The 21,172-nt window shown below is 51.2% G+C and overlaps 1 non-coding gene across 1 annotated transcript; it reads right to left on the bottom strand.

Annotated features, from left to right (window-relative positions):
- Positions 1-19,169: 19,169 nt before the first annotated feature.
- On the bottom strand, positions 19,170-19,241 carry TRNAA-UGC (transfer RNA alanine (anticodon UGC)). Its single transcript has one exon. It is a non-coding gene; the product is annotated as a tRNA-Ala (tRNA).
- Positions 19,242-21,172: the final 1,931 nt, after the last annotated feature.

The following is a 21,172-nucleotide window of genomic DNA, read 5'->3' as shown; positions in this document are numbered from 1 at the left end:
AAACATTTTGGGACACCATGGCACAAAAACAATGAGAATTTAGGCCTCTTCCTTGACGGTTTTGAGCTGCTGTCTCTTTCCTTGCCAAATAGTGAATACCTGCTTCAACGCCAGTGCATAGAGATAGTCAACGCAGAAAGGAATGTTGTGAGGCAAAAGTGAGGCGAGCGAAAAGCCGAATGCTGTCGCGGAGAGCGGCAGACTACCCGCACTCGAGCGCCGGGCAGAGAGCAGCAGCGCCAGGTTTGTTGTCATGAAGGGGAGGCGAGCAGAACTTCGCTTTATCCCATGCCGGTCGGCACACCTACTTATCTAGCCACCACGTGAAATGGCTTCGCATTACAGCTCCTAAGCAGACTAAAGTGCACCCGCGGAATTTTTTATATTTATTTAATGGGGTTATGAAGGGGTCTATAATTATGCCATTTTCTTCCAATAGATTTTCAATCCTAACACTTCTAACCTTATGTCCCCTCTCGTCTTTAGAGCCACATATTTTCCAACATCTTTTTGCTAACTTTCACCGCAGGTGTATTCACATGACCATTGTTATTTTTAAACCTAGGGCCTCAGGAAGAGTGACTGTGCATGTATCGACATTCGGATGGATACCATCACATTCTAGTATCAGATGTTCAATCATATCTACAGAATCAACATTTAGAGCACACGTGTCATCTTGTTGGCTAAATTCCTTTTTGTAGCTTCGCGTTCTAGGACACCCTTATCTAGCTTCAAAACGTAGGGAAATGCCCCTTGAGTTATCAGAGAACTATTCCTTCCTGATCTGCTTTTTCCAATTTCGGTATAGTTCTACACTCTGCTTCTCAATATCCGCAAGCGGATAGCAAACTCAGTAAAAAGGAGGAGACAGCCTGGAGGAAACTCCAGGTCGGGGTGTTTCCAAACCGATGGATTAATAGGAAAATATATCCAGGGCAATTCAGTGCTAGATGCAAACACTGTGACGGATGTGCGACAATGGTACACATCGTCTGAACATGACCACGTTACAAAGACAACACACGCGCACCAGATTCATGGGAGGCTCTGATGCACAACCCATACCCAAAAGTCTAAACATCGTCAATCAAACTTTGGCCGCCGCCAAGTCCCAGGAGGTTACTGCCGACACCTAGCGAGAGGGAAGTGACCCTCCGATTGATCAACTGTGAAATAAAGTTTTTCCATCGATCCATACATTGAATTAAAGCAGTTTTTACCTTCCGCGTTTTTTACCAGTAAAGTAGCTAGGGTGCCTCGATGCCAGCGGCACTGGCGTCGAGGCACCCTAGTAAAGTAGCGTCAGCAGCACGCCACCTGTCGACACTGTCACAAAACGAAATTCTGTGGTGACCGGCGGGCGAAAAGCATATGGGATGCCGCCTTTGCGTGTCGCCTTCTAGCCAGGAAGGGCATAATGGGAATCGTGTGTATCGCTAGCGTGCGATAAGCTCTTTCTTTCCTTAGATAACACTTTTGAGCTATCGGCTGATGCACCATCAGCAACAAATGAAACGTGGAGGAAAAAGTTCAATCCCAGAAAACAAAACGAGACAATCTTAGCATTTAGAAGCTCAGAACAAGCGCAGTAACGTTCTTTGAAGGTCCGTTGACAGTCCTTTAGAAGTGTTAATAAACCTCGATTTTATTCCTCCTGGGGAACCTAATTAATTTTTTTCTTCTAGTTTGCATTTCGGTTCTCTCGTTCGCCTTTCATTTGTTATATTACGTACCTTCCATCCAGCTCTTCAAAATACACGTTCAAGGAAGGAAGACACCCGCTGATCTCGCTTGATGCCGCGTCGTCTGCGCACCGTTCGCATCGTTTTGGGAAGTCGTCTGCGTGTACCCGTGAACAGAACTGGATAGGGGCACGCGGACAACAAACGAGCACACGAATTGGCCGGTACGCAGACGGCATGGCAGAACTGAGAAGCGCGCATTGTGAAGTGTTATTAAATGCTGGTGTAGCGTACGTGAGGGTAGGTGATGAGCTGTTTCGTTGTTGACTGTAATCCAGGATATGAACAAGGAAAGTTGTTCGTTAGTGCGTGAAGAACCTTTCCGCCACCCACGATGCATTTGCCAAGCTGAGTTGCCGAAATTTCCTAAATACGCACAGTATCTCGGTTTTGTGCGACGTCAGTGCTTAAGGAACCCCAGGTGGGCGAAATTAATCCAGAGCCCCCAACTACTCTCTCTCTCTCTGTTAGCTCATCTGCAGATGCCGGACGTTCAACCTGACATGCCTTACACATTTCCTGATGCAGTAGTAATACTCACTACAAGGCCGTCTGCGGAGCACTTGAGAAAAAAAATTCAGGAGGGCACTTTGTTGACCTAAAGTGCGGTGAGGCGAAAGCCTTTAGCACGGTGTTGCTGCTTGTGTCGCTGATGCGTGGTGAAGATATTGATTAAAGACTACAAAGGGCGTTTAGGCGGCATCCTTCCAGATCGGCGTTCAGGAGGTGTCTGGATTGGGACGCGACAGCATGTTCCAGCGTTGCCAAAGGATCCACGGAACGCCATCGGCCGTTCGGCGCGATGCCTAGCCCTTTGGACAATTTAAGGAAAGAAAATGACGCCCAACTCACACATCTGGGTGGACGCCCGTACCGCGCCGTATGGGATGAGAAATGAAAATTCGTTTTAAGGAAAGGAAATGACGCCTGTCTCACATATCTCGGTGAACACCCAAACCGTGCCGTAATTGTTTTTTTAGGGGGGGAAGGAAATGGCGCAGTATCTGTCCCATATATCGTTGGACACTTCAACCACGCCGTAAGAAAAGGGATAAAGGAGGGAGTGAAAGAAGAAAGGCAGATAGAGGTGCCGTAGTGGAGGGCTCCGGAATAATTTCGACCACCTGGGGATCTTTAACGGGCACTGACATCGCACAGCATACGGGCGCCTTAGCGTTTTGCCTCCATAAAAACGCCGCCGCCGCGGTAGGGTTCGAAACCGGGAACTCCGGATCAGCAGCCGAGCGCTCTAATCACTGAGCCACCGCGGCGGGGCGTCGTAAGGGAAGAAAAATGAAATTAAAATTGGTTTTAAAGGAAAGAAAATGACCCCTGTCTCGCATATCTCGGCCGCAACCGCGCCGCAAGGGAAGGGCACGGTGTAAGAATATATTCTTACACCGTGGGGAAGGGTTAAAGGAAGGAGTGAAAGGAGAAATGAAGAAAGTGGTGCACGCCATAGTGCAGGTATGCGGTTTAAGTTCGACCATCTGGGGATCTTTAACGTCCACTGACTTCACAGAGCACAAAGGCGCCTTTTTCGTTTCGCCTCCAAAGAAAGGCTGCCGCCGCGGTGCATACCGCGACGCATGCGCATGTTTGAAAAAAGGGGGAGGAAGAGTCTCCACAACGGACACCACCGCCAGTGCCAGCCGTTTGGATGGATGGATGGATGGATGGATGGATGGATGGATGGATGGATGGATGGATGGATGGATGGATGGATGGATGGACGGACGGACGGACGGACGGACGGACGGACGGACGGACGGACGGATGGACGGACGGACGGACGGTCGGTCGGTCGGTCGGTCGGTCGGTCGGACGGATGGATGGATGGATGGGTGGATGGATAGATGGGTGGATGGATAGATGGATGGATGGGTGGAAGGATGGATGGATAAATGGATGGATGGATGGTAGGAGCATCCCTTTTGAAACGGGGTGCTGGCAGTTGCTACCATGCCCGGCTTTTTTTCTTTGGTTTTGTTTAACTGTGTTTTAAGTTGCTAATAAAGTTTGCCATTTTCTTTAAATGCGCCTTCCTACACATCGAACTTTCAGCCACGTCTCTGCTTTTTAGCCAGCAATCTTCCAACAGCTTTTTGCTAATTTCCACCGCAGATTTATTTACATGACCCTTGTTATCTCTAAATCTTAGGAGTTCAGGAAGAGTGACTGTGCCTGCATCGACATCCGGATGGATACCATCAAATTTGAATATTTGGTGTTCAATTGTTTCTATAGATTTACCACACACAACACATGTGCCATATTCTTTGTCATATTTCTTTTTGTAGCTGCGCATTCTAAATCAGCATGACCTCGCTTCAAAGAGTAGGGCACTGCCTCTTGAGTTGTCAAAGCACGCTTCCTTCCTGATCTGCCTTTTCTATTATCAATATAATTCTACACTGTGCTTCTTTTTCATTGAATTAATCCAATTTTTACCTTCCGCGTTTTTAACCTGTCCTTTAACGCTTTCTCCGTCCTCGTGTCCAGCATACTTACTGGTTCGTTTCCTAGTTCTTTTTCGCCATTGTGAGTGAAAGCTCTTTATGTATAGGTATTTAAATACCTTAGTATAGGTATTTAAATACCTCTTATCGTGAAATTTCCTCAGGCGTTTCTAATATAGTATTTTACTCCGAGGTTTCCGTGCTTCGAATGATGGCCAACCCATATCCCCCCGTACTGCTTCGTTTGTGGTTTTTCTGTGGGCACTTTGTACTAATCTTCCAACAGCTCTCTGATTTACTTCTAATCTCGACTGAAGCTCTGCCCCTAAGCTAAGAACCGCATTCCCAAAAGTAAGCCCCGGAACCATTATTCCTTTCCAAATGCCTCTCAGTACTTTATATTTGTTGTACCCCCATAATGCCCTATGTTTCATTATCCGAACATCTGTTCGCCCTTTTGCCATAAGAAACTGTTCGTACTTCTCCGTGTACATATGCCCTTCGTGTACCCGTATACCGCGAGATATTTGTATTCGTTCAACAGGGGTACTTCATGATCTCGCACTGTAAACACCTCATCAGTTGTGTGGTTGAAAATCATCACTCCTGAATTAGTTGCGCTAAAACTGAAACGTGGAATGCATCCTTCGCCTCCACAACAAAGAGAGTTTGCAAATCTTCCTGGCTGTCTGCCAGCAGTACAATATTGTCTGAATACGTTAAGCTCGATTGTCGTTGCTCAACAACCTTTCCGTCTAATCTGTACGACAGATTATAACCGAGATTGCTTTATTGCAGTCTTCTTTCCATATTTATCATATAAAGCATGAACAGCAGCGATGGTAGAGCACAACCTTGTCTGAATCCTGTTTGTACGTCGAGAGCGGAGATACATTTAATTCCGTCCCATGTAAATTCAACTTTCTTTTCTCCGTATATTTCCCGTAGATAAACAATTACCTCATGACCGAATAGCTAATGCCAAATCCGAGCGCCATCTATCAGATGCCCCTTCAAGCTCTATAATAATAATTGGTTTTTTGGGGAAAGGAAATGGCGCAGTATCTGTCTCATATATTGTTGGACACCTGAACCGCGCTGTATGGGAAGGGATAAAGGAGGGAGTGAAAGAAGAAAGAAAGAGGTGCCCGTAGTGGAGGGCTCCGGAATAATTTCGACCACCTGGGGATCTTTAACGTGCACTGACATCGCACAGCACACGGGCGCCTTAGCGTTTTTTCTCCATAAAAACGCAGCCGCCGCGGTCGGGTTCGAACCCGGGAACTCCGGATCAGTAGACCCAAGCTCTATCCGATGTAGGAGATTTTGGGCCCCTCTTATAAGCGGAGTCGGTGCTCCGTGAAAAAAAAAAAGGAACATCACACATATGCCTCGGGCGGAATTCGGACCTCAGGCGCCGCGAACAGATCAGATTTACTTTCCACTGCTTTAAGCCACTTGGCGATGGCCATATTCGGCCATAGTTGCCCCGCAGTCATTTCCCCTGGTGCTAAACTGTTCGTCTTTCACACTGTGCTTTGGAAACAATCGTCTTCACAAGTTTCCAAATGCAAGAGAACACGGGGGCTTGCACGTGCCAGCCGAAGCTCGCACGTGTGGCCTGTTTTTCAGGTCCAACATTTTGAGACAAAAATATTGAATATTCGAAAATTGTATTGCCTGTGTTATGAAAATAATGCAGGTTATGGTGCATTCTTGCCATGAGTAGCAAAACCTTTGTTTTAAAGTTTTTCCATAGCTTGCATCGAGCAGTTCAGACTGCCGTAGAAAACTAATGGGGAACGCTTTTGAAGTTAGCAAACACGTACATAGCAAAAAAAAAAAATACAAGCCTGCTGACTGGAGATCTGCTGATATAGTGATTATTGTATTTAAATCTACCAAAATATACAAAAATTGCTTTTATAAACTCTTGCCCTTTTAAAAATGCTTTTGTATAGAATGGTTGTGTACGGGAGCCACTTGCAAACGCAATATAGCACGCGGGCATTTCGACGCACGAGCCCAAGTTCGAACGAGAGTCATGTCTGAAGTCTCGCTTGATGGCACTTGATCACACGCTTAACTTAACTTGACCCCATGTTTCAACAAATCTGACAATATCCCAAATAATTTCAAATAGTTAAAAAACATGGGAACTTTCCTCCACGCGTGTTAAACTGCCAGCCGCTTGCGCCGTAGTGCTAGTTAGCACAGCTGCGCACAGAGAACGCCGAAGATCCCTGCTGCGCAAGCTGGTCTCCGTGACTTTGCATAGGGGGCGCCTCGAGTGAGTGCGCTCACGAAATCGGAGCCCACATGATTACGCATACCCCTCCGCATCAGGCACACTGATCTCCCTAGAATTGCTTGAGTAGCTGTGTTCTTTCGGGACACTGTACATTTGGGCATGATTTCGTGAAGACGACGGTACTTAGCGTTCAGCGCGAAACGACAAGGACGTAAAAAAACGATACAATAGAGCTGTATACAGTATGAAGCCACTTCGACTCGCCCAGTCCAGCATTCTCTTGCATTCCATTACCATCAGCCTGATTACGCCTACTGCATGTCAAAGGCCTCTCCCATATCTCTCCAGTTGACCCGGCCTGCGTACTTCCGGACACTTCTTAATCCCAATAACCGAAATAACTTTCTGCCAATCCTGCTATCCTTGCCTATTCTTTGAAATCGTCACCCTTAACGACCATCGGCTATCTTGCTGCCCCTTCATGAACTCTTCACATCAATTTCTTCATGATAACGGCTAGGATGTTATTAATTCGAGTTTTTTCCCTGATCCTCTCTGCTGTCTACACCTCCTGCTCTCTACACGTTACACCTCCAACTATTCTGTTCATAGTTCGCCGCTTGAGTTGTGTCCTCCGTTTAAGATGAATCTGTCTCGTTAGCCTCCACGTTTAGGCCCATAGTTGAGTACCGGTAAGATACTGCTGTGCTATACTTTTTGTTGAAAATGATAAAATTGGCGGGCGACAGTTGCATGGAAGATTCGAGTTTTTATCGCAGTAGTGTTCATATCGTGATGCATTTTTAATGATCGTGGTGAGCGTTGAAGGACGAAGCGTTTAGCTTCCCGACTGGTTTAGCTAGAAGACATTAAAGTCCCAGGATAAAACCATAAGTAAGGTGTTTTTAAAAAAAAAACTATTCAGGGACTTCAGCAGAAACTTCCGTCGCTTCATGAACATGTACAATTGGATGCAACCTCAGAACAGGATGCCAGACCACTATAGTGCCTGCCCAGCACTTCTCTCCGGTAATCTATCAGCTAATCACTGAAGTACAAAAAAAAACGGAAGCATTCTTCACATACTGGCTAGCACTTCGTAAAGAAGCTGTCCGTAAATTGGAATCGTTCGAGGGGGTCATCTGTTGCTAAACAAATGACACTTGTTGTTGGTGGTGGTGGAAAACATTTATGGGCAGATACACTTACAGAAGCTTATGCATGAGCTGACCCACAGGGGGCCAGCCCTTACAAGTACTAGGTGGAGGTCTAGTTGAAGGTCTAGGTAGTAGATCCCAGTGGCATCGGCCGCCGCCCGGGCTCGCCCGACCAACGCCAGTTGGGCCTGCAGGCCGCAGCAGAGGAGCAGGGTCGCCTCCCTGTCCCCCACCATGCGGTAGATGTCCGAAGATATTGCCCCACTGCACTTGTTGCGACGCTGGTCTTTTAGTTGTACAGCAAAGCATTTTCCATTTATTTAGGCGCACTCGTTATTCATCATTACACACCCTTTTATGCCCCGAGGCAATAAACATAGCTTTAAAAAAATTGTTACTCTCACATTTCTCATAACTCTTCTGTCTGCACGCGGCTCTGATTGTGGCTCAGCTGGAACCAATCGACCGGCTCGTCCCCTTTTCTCTTCAGTCTCCCTTCAGTCACTACAACAAAAAACCATCAGGCATTCCTGCGCTTTGTCGACAGAAACACTCAACGACGCTAGGTTTATTAACAAAACTGCTGTCTGTTGCTAGAAGATATGCCGTGACGAAAAGTGTATGGCAGGCGTGTTTTTGATGGCAACAGTTTAGTGTAGGCTTCTTTCGAATTGTCCTGAGGAGCCCTACCTTTCTGTGATCGCAGAAGTGTCATTCATCGCGTTATCATCCCTTGCTGTCGCTGGCGCTGACGCAGTAGGCGTTGTTCTAATATAGCCTAGCTGAAGCTTGTAGTCGTCAATCTGCACTGGCAGTGGGCGGATGTCCACCGCGCTACACGAGACAGTTACTGCGCCATTTCCTTTCCTCAAAAACCAATGTTCAAATTTAACTGGAGTTTTCATTGGCTGAAGGTGATGGGGAGATAAAAAAAGTTCGCGGTATTTGGTTCCGGGCCTCAAGTTCTGCTCTAACGATGTCGCGCTCAGTTAGCGCCCATGTACTCAAAGCAAATCACAGTCTCGCACGTTCAGCGTCGATCGTCACTGATGCGCAAATGTTCGCTGTAAGGTATGCGAAATATTTTTCAATTTAATTCCAGCAGCCGGGCTAACACTTGGGCTGTGCGGTGGTCCCACAGTGAACTTAAAAAAACTCCGATACCACCGCAGACATCGCCCATGCAGATAATCGATGCAAAAATTAGCTGCGGTTGAGGTACTGCTCAACCTGGTTAAATTTTTGGACTGGAAAACGTATATCCACCGCCAGAAATTGGTTTAAGGTGAAATCTTGGTTGCGCTAGATGGCGTCCCCCCGTGGCCTGGCGACCTCGTTCTCTGGCTCCACTGCCCGGAGTTGGGTCTCCGGGTCGGAGCTGAGCAGCACTGCTTCCCTCTGCTCGGAAGTTAGGAGCTGAATTATGTACAGGGGAGGCGGATCCTCCAAACAGCTCCACAGGATACTGTCTACTGTGGCTCTGTCGCCGCACTTGATACAATAGGGGAAGTATTGTCCCGCGGTCATGAGCGACAGTACCGCCGGGTTGGGGTGGGAATGGGTTTGCAAGCGACGCCAGGTGCTTTCCTGGGCCTTTGTGAGTGATTTATGTGGTGGAGGGAAGGTGGGTCTTCCGAGGCGAAAGTGGTGTGTTATGTCGTGAAATCAGTTCAGGCCATGCTTCGAGAATCTCGGGTCAGAGGTGCCCACTGCCCGGCCGACGAAACCTCGGGCGTAATCGCGGGCTGCCTCGTTCCCCGGGTTCTCGAGTGGGACGGAATTCATAACAGCTCGATCTCCCTTGCGGAGGGGTCGTCGGTGCTTCTGAGGGTCTGGAGGGAGATGGGGGAGACTCGGCCTCTCGCAAAGTTGCATATGGCTGCTTTTGAAACGCTGAACATAATGTCAGCTGAGGTGTTGGTTATGGCTAAGCAAAGTCGCTTCCTCCGCCGTCTCGAAAGGAGAAAGGAGTGCTGATATTGTGGCGGCTGTAAGGGGCGAACCGGTCCCGGTCACTGCGCTTATCGCGTATGCTTTGTGCGGTGTTAGGCATTCAGCCGCGTCCACGTAAGCGGCCGCGGGGTAGTACTGGTATTTGGCATGTTAGGCGCGGGCTCCTGCCTTGCGCCTTCCCTCGTGGTACGTAGGATGCATGTTCATGGGCTGGGGTTTGACAGCGAACATTCTGCGTCCTTCGGGGAGGAGTTGTTCCTAGTCTTCGGTTAGGTGTTCGGCGTTGAGCTTTATACGGTGAAGGATGGCCCTACCTTCCTTGGATCGCTTGAGACGTGTGTATTAGGAGGCGAGGTGTGCCTCGCACAGTTCTGGCATAGTGTGTTGTGTGCAGGTATGGCAAGGGATAACAATCTGTCGGTAGGCGTGTTGTGCGGAAGACTGAGCGCTGTCTTGTAAGCTAGAAGATCAGACATTCTGTCTTGATCTCCGCTTGATAGAGGAGCAGGTACCGTAGAGTGTACACGAACCTACACAGGACGAATGCCCGGATCAGTCGGCAGAGGTCGTTGTCCCTAATGCCGTCTCTTTTAATTGCTGTTTGTCGTATGAGCCGAGTGGTGTGATTGACCGCGGTGGTCAGTTTGCGCATAGTTTCGTTATCTCTGCGGTTGACGCGTGAATGAGCATGCAGATAATTCTCATGGTGGGTACTTCGTTGATAGGGTAATCTCCTACAGATATGTGTAGTGGAGGCGGGGGGGGGGGGGGTGGCTGGTCTCTGAGGCTGCCTCTCGATCTGTCTCCGAGCACCAGCAATTTCGATTTGGGATAAGAGCATTCGAACCCTGCGCCCGAGGCATGCGACTAGATTACGTTCACTGCTACGTGCAGCGTCTCCTCTATCTGGCCGTCACTCCCCGTGGACAACCAACGGGTGATGTCGTCCGCGTATAAGCTGTGTTGTGAAACCTCCATTGTGGCCAGTTTCGGTGGTAGCGTGATTACGGAGAGGTTCAATAGGAAGCGCGAGAGGACCGAGCCTTGCGGCGTGCCTCTGGTAGGTAGGAAAAACTTTATTGAAAATGCCGGCAACCGACGGTTTGACGCGTCGTGACGTTGGCCAATCGTCGACCCGGGGTTATGCCCTCCTCTGCACTACCCCCGTTCGGCCCGTTTGTGGTGGGTCGTGAGGCTTGTGCTTTTCGAGCGCACCCCGGGCCTGCTGGACGGCCCATAGTTGAATGTCCTTGTCTGCAGACTGCACTGCACTTTGAAGTTCGGGCGGGTATATCCTGGAGGTAGCCTCGGTCGGGAACCTGGCACAGTCCCACATGATGTGCCATTGGTCCGCCGGACCAGCTGCACAAACATTGCACACATCGCTCGGATAGAGTTCTGGGTGAAGTACGTGTAGCACTGCCGGGGCGAGGAGTGACCCGGTCTGTATCTGTCTTAGGATGACGGCCTCCTCCCGACTGAGTGCCGGGTGGGGAGGCGGCATTGTCCGTCGAGCTAGGCGCTAACACATGGTAACTTCGCCATAACTGGTTACGCGGTCCTTGGTTTCGAACCACCACACGGAACGGTCACTCTCGGGGGCGCGGAGGGTAAGCGCTCGCGCCGCCGAATGGGCCGTCTCGTTGTGGTTCGGCGAGGATGCACACTCGCCCGCGTGCGCCGAGAACCACTTGATACGGATGGTGCTGCGACGGTCTTGGGGCTGGAGCTTGCCGATGATGGCGGCCGCCGGCGCGCTCACTCACCCCTTGGCAAAGTTGCGCACGGCGTTCCTCGAGTCACTGAGCACGGTGTGACACTCGGCCTCGGAGATCGCCAGAGCGATGGCAACCTCCTCGGCGTCTGTGGCGTCCGTGCACTGCACGCTCGCTGCCGTTGTCGTGGTGCCGGTAGCCGCCGCAACGACCACTGCCGCGAAGCCTTCTCGTTTGTATTCCGCTGCGTCCACGTACCGGGCGTGCGGGTCTTGGGCGTGTTTCTCGATGAGGGCCTGGGCCCGTGCCTGCCGCCGTTCTTGGTTGTATTCGGGGTGCACGTTCTTCGGAGTGGGGTCCACATGGATGTGAGCCCGCGCCTCCTCGCTGATCTCGCATGGTTGCCGGCTGGGGGTTCGGGGGTTGTAACCCAGGGATGTCAGTATACTGCACCCCGTTTTGGTGGTAGAGAGGCGCTCCATTTGCGCGGTGAGCTGCGCCTCGGCTATTTCTTCTAGGGTGTTATGGACGCCGAGCTGCAGGAGCCGAGCCGTACTCGTGGTCTCCGTTAAGCCCAGCGCCGTCTTGTAAGCCCGTCTGATCAGCGTGTTGATCTTGTTCCTGTCAGTGACCAGCCAGTTGAGGTAGGCCGCAACGTAGGCGATGTGACTGATCACGAACGGCTGGACGAGGCGCACGAGACTGTCTTCACGCATGCCCGCCCGTCGTGTCGAGACTCGGTGTATGAGCCGGATGGCGTCCATTGCCTTGGTGGTAAGTTTGTTGATGGTCTCGTCGTTGCGGCCGCTCTTGTTTAGCAGCAGGCCCAGGACTCTGATCTTGGGAACTTCGGGGATGCGTTGCCCCGATGCGGTCATGATCTTGATGTGATCGCACTCCCGAGGGGGAGCGCGTTTCCGTCCCGGTCGTAATGGTGTGAGGACGAACAGCTCGGATTTGGCGGGCGAGCACACTAGGCCGGTGCCGTCAAGGTGCTGCTCGATGGCGGTAACCGCGGCTTGTAGCTGTTGCTCGATGCTGGCGTCGGTGCCGCCGGCCGCCCACAGGGTAATGTCGTCGGCGTAGATCGTATGCCGGACGCCGGTCCCCGCTACTGCCCTCGCTACCCCGATCATAACGAGGTTGAAGAGCAACGGCGAGATGACCGAACCCTGCGGGGTACCCGTGCTACCGAGCTTGCGTTCGGGGAGTCTGAGGTCTCCGGCGTGCAGTTCCACCGTGCGGTTGGTCAAGAAGTCTTGGATGTAATTGTAGCTCGTTACCCCCATGATGAGTCGTGATACTTGTGCTAATATGGCTGAGTGTTTGACTTTGTCGAATGCGCTTTGTAGATCGAGCCCCAGAATTACTTTGCTGTCTTGTGTCTTGTTGTCGATGATTTCTTGTTTTAGTTGTAGCATGGCGTCTTGTGTGCTGAGTCTGTGTCGGAAGCCGATCATCGTGTCCGGATAGAGGCCTTCCTTCTCCAGGTATTCCTGCCACCGGTTGGCCACCACGTGCTCCAGCACCTTGCCCACGCAGGATGTAAGCGAGATGGGACGCAGGTTGCCGATGTCCGGTGGTTTGCCCGGTTTCGGGATCAGGATTGTTCTTGCCGTTTTCCACTGTCCGGGGAGCTTGCCCGAACGCCAGCATTCGTTGAAGTAACGGGTTAGTGCCTCAATCGATGCATTGTCGAGATTTCGTAGCATCTTGTTGGTAACGAGATCGGGGCCGGCTGCTGAGCGGGTGTTGAGCTCGTGCAGCGCTACTCGTACCTCTGACACGGTAATGTCTCGGTCGAGCCACGCGTTGGGCAGCCCCCCGTACGGCGGGTGGATTTCCGTAGGCGTGTCCGGCAGATACTTGGCTTCCAGGCTCTTGATAACGGCGTCTTTTCCTTGTTGTGTGGTGGTGTGCAGGAGGCGGGCGAGGCGGTCGCGCTGGTGTGACTTGGTCTTGGTTTCGTTTAGGAGGTGCCGAAATAGACTCCAGGTGCAACCGCGATGCAGTTGCCTGTCAGCTCGGTTGCAGATTTCGTTCCATTGCTGACGGCACAGGACCTTGCAGTGGTGTTCAATGGCCCTGTTTAAGTCGGCTACCTTCTTTCTCAATTTGCGATTCCACCGTTGCCGCTTCCAGCGCGCCTGTATCGAACGTTTGGCCTCGAACAGATGGGCCAGGCGGCTATCCATGGCGATGACGTCCTCGTCCGTTTCTGCTTCTTAAGGGGATGGGATCCAAGGTGAGGCCTCCGACTGATAGCTCAGTCGTTCTCTCCGAGAGGAAAGAGCGAACGTAATTGACGTTCTCTCCCCTGGGTCGATTCGCTAGAGGTTTGTGAGAATGGCTTCGTGCGAGACGTTGTCGAAGGCCTTTTTTAGGTTTGAACCTAAGATGGCCTTCGTGCCTTTCCTGCAAGCGGGGTCTACGACGTCCCTCGAGAGTTGCAGCATGACATCCTGCGTGGACAGGTTCGCTCTGAGTCTCAACACTGGCTTAGGGATGAGGTGGCGGCCTTCAACGTAGGTTTTTAACCTGTCGAGGATTACATGCTCTATGACCTTTCCCACGCACGACGTTAAGTATAAGGGGTGGTGGTTTTCTACAGAGAGTTGTTTGCCTGGTTTCGGGTGAATGCGAGCCTGGAGTGCCTCCATAGCGGCGGGATCTGGCCTTCTCTCCACTGCGAATTCATCAAGTCTACCAGTGCCGTCCCCGATGTCGGGTCTAGGTTTCTGACTGTCTTATTGGTTACTCCATCCAGCCCTGACACTGAGATGGCGCGGAGTTGGCCGAGTGCGAAGCATACTTTGGCGTCCGTGATGTCTGCGCCTAGGGTCTCGTTGGGGAGTCCCTCCTATGCGGGATGCGGGTCTGTGTGCGACGTGTTAAGGTATCGTTTGCGCAGGTCTGCAAGCAGCTCTGCTTCCGTACCGCGGTGTTGGTGTATGAGCTGTGCAAGTCGATCACGTTGGATGTGGAATTTGTCGGCGTGGAATCTAGTAGGTGTCGGAGCAGGAGCCAGGACTTCTTCGTTCACAGTTGTACGCTTAGAGTGTCGTATATCCGTCCTCATTGTTGTTTTTCTAATTCTAGCGTGTACGCTTCGATCTCTTTCTTGCTGTGCTGCTCGGAGTCTGAGCTGTCTCTTGTGACGCTGGGTCTTCCAGCGTTTGAGCATACTCGCGTTCGCCTCCTACACGTGCAGGTGTTGCGTGTCCGTGGTTTCATGTGGGTCAGTGGTTTGTGTGTTTACCATGGTGGCTGAAACGGCCTTTTTGAGCGCTCGAGTCCACTCAGCGAGGTCGTCTATGTGCATGGGTGTGGTTTGTTTCCGGTGGCGTCTGAATCTGTCCCAGTCTGTCATTTGGTGTGTGGGGTGGCGGGGGGGGGGGGTTGCGGTGTGTTATTGCAACTCATGGAGAGGATGTAGTGGTCGCTGCCTAGCGTGTGTTTGGTGTTTAACCACGGCGCTTCGCGCAGGTTTTTGATGAGGGTGAAGTCTGGCGATATGTTCGCAGCAACACTATGGCCGATTCGCGTTCCCGCTTTGGGGTCTTTTAGAATGGTGAGGCATAAGTTTTGGATTGTTTGCCACAGACTGGTGCCTTTGGGGTTGGTATTGCGACTACCCCAAGGCGAGTGGTGAGCGTTGAAATCGCCCACCACAAGGGTTTAGCTGTAGCCGCAAATGCGTGAATTTTTGGAGGAAGTCAGGAATTCTTGGCCCCCCGTCTTTTAGCGAGCTGTACTTGGTTTTTTTTGGGGGGGGGGAAAGGAAATGGCGCAGTATCTGTCTCATATATCGCTGGACACCTGAACCGCGCCGTAAGGGAAGGGATAAGGGAGGGAGTGAAAGAAGAAAGGAAGAAGGAGGTGCCGTAGTGGAGGGCTCCGGAATAATTTCGACCACCTGGGGATCTTTAACGTGCACTGACATCGCACAGCACACGGGCGCCTTAGCGTTTTTCCTCCATAAAAACGCAGCCGCCGCGGTCGGGTTCGATACTGTACGAAGAGGTTGGCCTCCCCCTTCTTCCTCGGTGCGATTTTGAGGAGCGGGTATTGCGCACTCGAACTATGTATGGGTCTTTAGATTGCGGTTATGTTCCTTAGGATGAGCGTCTCGGTGACCAGGCCTAGCGTCGCCATTCGGTCTCCGGGGTTAAAAGCTTGTAAGCCCGGTAGTTTGAACGGGCCTTTGGATTCCTGGAGCGATATAATATCCGTCTTGCTTGCCGAGTGTTGAATGTGGAGCTTCAGGTTGCCCCGCTTGTTGCGGAACCCCCTGCAGCTATATTGCCATATGTTAATTTGCTGTTGCCGAGGAGCCTTGTTGCGGTACTAGGGGAGTTAGTGTTTGAGGTGGGTTTGGGTGGGGTGGGAGTGAGAGACGAGATTCTAATGCCGTCAGGCGGTCCGAGAATTGTTGAAGACTTCATTTAGTCTGGCCTCAAACGCTGCGAATCTCGTCTAGCTCGGTGTTCAAGTCGGTTTTGATTATCGCTTTCGAGGCAGTAAATTTGGCATTCACTTTGTACATTATGGTGAGCTTGGCTTTGCGTTGCGGTTCTTGCACATGGGTGGTTTCGGTGGTGCGTTCTTGTCCTGCTTCCACTACAGTGGGGCGGGATATTCTAGGCTGGCGGGCACGTCGAGTTCCATCGCTTTTGTGGGAGAGCTCGTTGTTTGCTTCTGCGATTTGCCGGCAGGCGTCTGCTGTACAGATGATTCAGGTATAGGTTCGCTTAAGGGGGTTCGAGATGGTGCAGCTTTGAGACGGGTTTGAAGGTCTGCCATTTCTCGACAATTAGATGAGATTACTTCTAGTGTGTGCATTTTGCGTAAGAGCTCCTTTTCCCGACCAGTGACTTTGAGGGCGATGGCCGCCAAGCTCATCAACTTTCCATAGCGGCTGCCGCTTCTGCTTCTCTTAGAGCGGCTGTAGTCGGCGTTCCTTCGGCTGGCACTCGAACCCTAACTTGAACCGAGCGGCGGATTTGTTCGCGGGATTTGCTCTGCTTGCGCTTGTTCGGTGTTTGATTGAAGTGTTCCTTGGAGCGGGACTTGCGAACTTGCAGCTGCTGTCCCGGTTCTGGGGTGGAGGCGGCGCCTTATGCGTTTTTAGACGGCTGTTGCGGGCGCTTGATGAAGCGGTGTTCGCAGTTCTTCCCACCCGTCATGTGGGAACCGTTGCATACAATGTATTTGGGTTGTTCGCCTTCGGGCGGGGGTGGGTGGTTCACGCCACATCTGCGTCTTAGGTGCGTCTCAGGTTTGAGACACACATTGGCGCGATGGCCTGTCTTGCTGCAGTTAAAGCTCTTCTCAACGCGGCCGTGGAAAGGGATGCAGTTGAAGAGGCCTGTCTTGAAGCACATCGAGCGGGGGACCTTGGTTCCGGCGAAGGTGGTCATGATGGAGGTCGACCTGCCGAGGCGTCGGGCCGCCACCACGAGAATATCGAGGTTATAATCGAAGAAGTCGTTGATGATCTCTTCGTGCGTCTCGTTCCAATAGGGATTGTATATGATGCCCCTTACGGACTCGTCTGGTGGTGAGATGTATGCGGTCATGTCGTACGTTTGGTCTCCCAGCTTTAGAGATTTGAGGTTGACGTAAACCAGGACTCTGGTCTTTTCGACTACTGATCCGGAGTTCCCGGGTTCGAACCCGACCGCGGCGGCTGCGTTTTTATGGAGGAAAAACGCTAAGGCGCCCGTGTGCTGTGCGATGTCAGTGCACGTTAAAGATCCCCAGGTGGTCGAAATTATTCCGGAGCCCTCCACTACGGCACCTCATTCTTACTTTCTTCTTTCACTCCCTCCCTTACCCCTTCCCTTACGGCGCGGTTCAGGTGTCCAACGATATATGCGACAGATACTGCGCCATTTCCTTTCCCCAAAAACCAATTATTATTATTATTATTATTATTTTCAGAGTTGATGATCGTGCACGTGTCGTTGGTGGGGTTGATACGGATGCGATCATGGGCTGTTTCCTCTTGATGCAGGAGGCTGAGTTCACGGCAGACTGCTGCGTGTAAGACTTGTGCGCTCATGGTGCTGCACCGAGGCTACCGCGGAGTCTGATGACTTTATATTCGTCTGTCGGCAGGCGGGGAAGCGAAGGCTGCTTACGTTTCGGTGGAGATGTCTTGTGATTAGGCGTTGACTTGAACTGGAGTCCAACTGGAGTTGACTTGGACTGCGCAAGAGCGCAGTGGGGGGGGGGGGGGGCGCCGAGGGGGAAGGCGCCGATGGAGCCCCCCCCCCCCACCCCCCACTGCGCTCTTGCGCTCCTGCGTCGGCGGCATTCCCTTGGCGTTGTGCGCGGTCTTCCCGGCAATCAGGTCGGTGCGTCGATATCGGTTGGGAAGCTTAGTGACGAGCTCCCAGTTCTTGTCGGCAAGGTGACCCGGAGTAGCGTCTTCACATTCTACGGTGTATTCCATGGCAGCGTTGATGAGGCGGCGGCAGCGGCAAGCCCCTGCGGCTCCACTGCCCACGCTAGACCCAGGGTTAAGCCTAGTCAGGTTGGGCACGGGGCGGCGGCAAAAACCTTAAAAGCGGAATGCATTCGAGAGTTTCCGGGCCGAAAGTGGTGCCGATGGGAGCAGGCAACTTTCATTGACTTTTGGGACGAGGCACGGGGCCTTAGGCCGAAAACAGTAGCCAAAAGCGGGCTGTTAAACCAGAGCGCGAGGCGCGTCAACACTGCGTCCGGACATCACGATTCCTCCGAACCTGTTTAGAGAGCGAAAGCTTTGGTGTATCAGGCAAATAGACACGGCTTAGCATCTGTAACTATGAGTGCGTTCCGTACACTGGGTAGGCAGCGCGCCCACCCTGCCACCATGGCAGGTGGCAGTTAAATTAATGGTTCATCGCGAGAGGTCGGTTACCCAATGAAGGCTGCGGCTTATTCTACCGCTCTCTACCGGCGAATCGAAAGGTCAAGTGGTGCAACATCATGGTGGACCACATATGCTAAGGCCTATGGCCACACTTGACCTCTGGCTCACTTAAAGCTTAACCAGCAACGCACCCCAAAATCGACTTTAACTAGCGAAGTGAAACTCGCTTCAAAAACAAGTGGCGGCAGCAACAGGAGCATTGAAGCAGGGACGACTCATTCGCGCTCAACAATCGCCCCTAATTAGTCGCTGTCGGGCAGTAAGGTGCCTGTGTATTGGTTTCAAAACGTAATAATAAATAGGAAGGGTAAGATATTTGCTTGTCCCGTGGCATCTGCCATCGATACTGAAGCACCTATGATGCTGGGGCAGTGGAAATAAAGGATAGCAGGCAAAATGGAGAAATGAAATGAAAGAGGTGAAGGGACAGAGCCAGAGGATATGGGGAGAGGTAATATACACAAACTATTTACACAATAAGAATTGTGTACAGGTTGAGCGTGTGATTAGGTCATGGTGAAGCAGCAGTAAGGTGCCTGAGAATTGATTTTGAGGAAAGAGAAGGCCAGCGCTCACTTTCCGACGGACAGTTCAGGCAGGTGCCTGTAAAATGTGGTTCGTGGAGGTAAACGTATTTTATGTAATAAAAAGTGTTTATCAGTTTAAATACGATCACAAGTTGTACGAGTTCTCGCAAATAGGTCGACAGCGTTAGTTCGACTTTGCTCTTATTGGCATGTTCTGAAAAAAAACCGAAAAAAATTGTTGGAAGAAAATCTGTGCCGCAAAGTTAGGGCCCATGCGAATTGCATTGCCTTTAAGGCCATGTGTCTGGGGAAAATGAACACTAACTTTTTATGCATGTATTGCAACAGAGAACTCCCACGCTTTATTCCTGGTCATTTCACTGGCCATCCACTTGGCTAACTTAGGTTAGCCGCTAAAGATTAAAAAATAAGCGTTTCCAAAATGGAGGAGCCGGGGGTCGAACCCGGGACTTCTCGCATGCAAAGCGAGCGCTCTACCTCTGAGCTACACCCCCGCCGCTCTCCGAAGGTTGCAAACGAAGTCAAATCTTTATTCCAACATACCCGCCGCGGTGGCTCTATGGTTAAGGCGCTCGTCTACTAAGCAGGAGTACCCGGGTTCGAACCCAACCGCGGGGGCCGCGTTTCGATAGAGCCTAAACGCAAATGGCGCCCGTATGATGTGCGATGTCAGTGCACGTTAAACATACCCATGTGGTCGAAATTATTCCTGAGCCTTCCACTGCGGCAGCTATTTCTTCCTTTCTTTCACTCCCTCGTTTATCCCTTCCCTTACGATGCGGTTCAGGTGTCCACGAGACATGCGAGAGATTTACGGCGTCGTTTTCTTTCCTCAAAAACCAGTTATTATTATTGTATCGAGAGCAACACTAGGGCTACCAGTTGAGCATTTCGCGGTAAATGGGAGAGACCAGTTGTGCGCATGCGCCGTTACCACGGCAACCAAAGAGGAGCAAACTGCGGCGTGCGCTTTGCCGTCGTCGTGGCCGCGCGCCCGCTACACCGTCAAAGCCGAGCGTGACATCACGCGATACCACAGTAACCAGAGAGACCCCATAGCTTCGTCGCCCTCGCCGCACGCCTCTCTATAATCCGAATCGCGCGTCGCATGCGCAGCATTGTGTATAAAAAACGGAGATGCAATGGGCGGCTGTATCACAACGTTTGACATAGATGCAGAGAAGGAGAGTCCAGCCGGTGCTAAACAGCGGTATAGACAAGAGAAGATGAACTCTTCCAATCCTGAGGTTATCGCCTGGCAGTTGGCTTGAACCAAATAATAACGCTGGAGTCGTGTGTTTCCTGATACAAGGTATCACCGCTGACAGACATCTCCCTTCGATCGCGGCAAATAATGGTGAAGCCTACTGTGTTCGGCTTCTGGAAAGCGGCATTATCATCCAACGAGTCTACGTGGCACCGGGAACATCTGTAAAGCAGACGATTGATGTGGTTGCCACGTGTATACCAGCCTACGCCCCGGCTTCACAGCTGTGTGTCTTTGGGTGATTTCAACAGGAAACAGTACTCTCTTAGTCAGTGTATGAAAGAAACGTCTGACTTTAATTCAGCTTCGGACGCTTACGTCAAGACTACACAATTGGGAACTACTATAGAGCTTGTATACTAAAGAGGCTCTACCAAATCGAAATAATGTATCGTCGAAATTGAGACCGCTGCATGCTACTTCACAGATCATCAGGCAATCTTCGTCTCTGCCAAGCAAAATGAATAAAAGATGTGTATACCCAATGTCTCTCAATGCTAAACACACATTAACCACAAAAACCTTAGCCAGGTAAACGTACCTCTCGCTGAGTATATCCTGACATAGCCGAGCTAAGTCACTGCCAATTTTTTTATCCCCACATCAGGGGTGCTGCTGATGCACAGCTGATAAAAAATTGGCTGTGGTTTAGCTCTGCTTAACCCTAGTTTTCTAGTTTTCGCTTCGTTTCCTCGGAGCGTCGTATACGCAGCGTCTCATTTCGACGCTCTCGAGAACTCAAACCGGTCTCTTCCGCAGTTGAAGGGTCACACCGGGACGTGCAGGACTTATTTTAGCCTCACCTTCATTACGACGCTTCTCGAGTCGTGCGGCGCGCTCTTCTGACGTCTCTTGAGCGTTTTGTCGCTTCCTCGCTTCGTTCTGTCGTTGTTGCGTCTCTATCGCGCTCTCCATAACGACAATGCATAGATAGATAGTTGCCAGGAAGAAAGAAAAGGAAAGTGCACAGGCCTGCTCACTGGCTCAAGACGTGCCACAATCGCTACCACGTGCAGATAGCAGGAGAGTTGAAAGATCGGATAGAAAGACAGGATAGTAAAGACGCGCTAAAGAAAAGGCCGATCCTGGAGGTAGTGCAATACCAGGCCAACCGGTGGCGGGAGTGAAGCATCCGTCAAACTCACCGCCACATTTTCA

The sequence above is a fragment of the Amblyomma americanum genome, chromosome 2 (assembly GCF_052857255.1).
Source record: "Amblyomma americanum isolate KBUSLIRL-KWMA chromosome 2, ASM5285725v1, whole genome shotgun sequence".
NCBI lineage: Eukaryota > Metazoa > Arthropoda > Arachnida > Ixodida > Ixodidae > Amblyomma > Amblyomma americanum.
This window is presented reverse-complemented; position numbering and strand designations above follow the sequence as displayed.